Source organism: Carlito syrichta, unplaced genomic scaffold, assembly GCF_000164805.1.
Source record: "Carlito syrichta isolate Samal-C Ts95f unplaced genomic scaffold, Tarsius_syrichta-2.0.1 Scaffold126461, whole genome shotgun sequence".
Classification (NCBI taxonomy): Eukaryota; Metazoa; Chordata; class Mammalia; order Primates; family Tarsiidae; genus Carlito; species Carlito syrichta.
The window spans coordinates 157,401-159,206 of NW_007070557.1; the positions used below are offsets into that span (position 1 = coordinate 157,401).

Below are 1,806 nucleotides of genomic sequence, written 5' to 3' on the forward strand. Positions count from 1 at the left end.
CCCTGTCCCTCCTGCCCTGATTGCCTTTGCCACGTCCCCTCCACTGTGTCCCCATAGCTTAACGCTGGCTCAAGCCTCATCCTCTCCTTCCTGGACTCTCACCCTGGCCTCCTCCCAGCCTCCCAGCCTCCAGTCTCCTTCCCCTGACTCCAGCTTGTCCACCACACCCAAGCTGACCCAGCTCCTCCCCATCCCTCAACTCTCCCACGGCTCCCTAGTGCCCTGAGGCAGAGTCCCAGTCCCCCGGCCTGGTTTTCAAAGACAGACTTGGTCGGGTCTGGGCTCTCCCAGCCTCTTCTGCTGGAGAACTCACCCTTCCTTGTACATTCTTCCCTCCAGGCCTTGGTATGAGGCTGCCAGAAAGGCCCTTTGCCCCAGCAGCTCAAACATCCCTTGCCTTTTCACGGTGACGGCTCCAGTCACTGTAGCCTGAGCGCTCGCTGTTACACCAAGCTCCGATCCAAGCCCCTCTTACACACCTGTGCCCATCCTGCCATCAGCATTGCAAGGGAAGGCTCATTATCCCCATCCCAGATGCCCAGAGAGGGAAAGACACTTGCTCAAGGTCACACAGCCAGAAAGGAGCCCCGGCTCGGTCCCCGAAGCCCACATTCCTCCGCCCAGCCTTGCTGCCTCCTGACACGCAGTGCCTGGCACAGCCACTGACCCCACGGCCCTGATTTTCCGGGTCATTCCTGGTTTTATAACCTTCTGTCGCTTTATCTTCCTGAACGACCGACATGTCCCAGAAATTCTAACATGTGGGCGGCGCCTCACACCCAGGGGCAGCCCAGAAGCTCTGTTCGGCTACGTGGCCCAGTTTTTGGTTTGGAGAAGAAAGCTGGCTGGAAAAGAGGGGGAGGAGGCATGCCAAAACTGTTTCTGGAACTTTCCATCCAAAGAAAATTACCAGGGAGGAAAAAAATGACCAGGGAGTGTGCAGTGGACAGCCATGTGCCTTGGGCAAAGTATCAACCCGCTCTGACATTATAAATCCCCGGTTTCCTCCGCTATACACCAGGAGTACCAGCCTGGGCAACATAGCAAGACTCTATCTCAAAAAAAAAAAAAAAAAAAATAGCCAGGCATAGTGGTACATGCCTGCAGTCCCAGCTATCCAGGAGGCTGAGAAGGGAGGATTGCCTGAGTCCAAGAGGTTGAGGCTGTGGTGAGCCATGACCACGCCACCGTACTCCAGCCTGGGCGACAGAGCGAGATCCAGATTAAAAAAGAAAAACCAAAACCACATTTTTTTTTGAGTTGTAGTCTCACTTTGTCGCCCAGGCTGGAGGGCAGTGGCACACTCATGGCCACCACAGCCTCAACCCGCTGGGCTCAGGTGATCCCTCTGCCTCAGCCTTCCAAGTAGGTGAAACCACAGGCATGTGCCACCATACCTGGCTGATTTGTTTAATTTATTGTAAAGATGAGGTCTCACCATGTTGCTCAGGCTGGTCTCAAATCCCTGAGCTCAGGTAATCCTCTTGCCTCTGCCTCCCAAAGTGCTGAGATTACAAGCGTGAGCCACCGTGCCCAGCAAAAACCCCATGTTTTAATGAAAGTCACCCCAGGACCTTTGCACCGGCTCTCCTCTCTACCTGGAATCTTTCCCCCAGAGATGTCTCTGTGGCTCCCTCCCCCTTCTCCCTCAGACCTTTGCTCAAGTATTGCCTTTATTTATTTATTTTTTTGAGTTGGAGTCTCACTCTGTCACCCAGACTGGAGTGCAATTGCCACTCCCGGCTACCGCTGCCTTGACCTGCTGGGCTCCGGCGATCCTTCCGCCTCAGCCTTCCAAGTAGCCGG

At 54.9% G+C, this 1,806-nt stretch overlaps 1 protein-coding gene across 1 annotated transcript in view; it reads right to left on the minus strand.

The window, feature by feature from the left end:
* The window catches only part of SULT2B1 (sulfotransferase family 2B member 1), a 39,532-nt gene that overhangs the window by 4,815 nt on the left and 32,911 nt on the right, over window positions 1-1,806 (minus strand). The window lies entirely within an intron of this gene.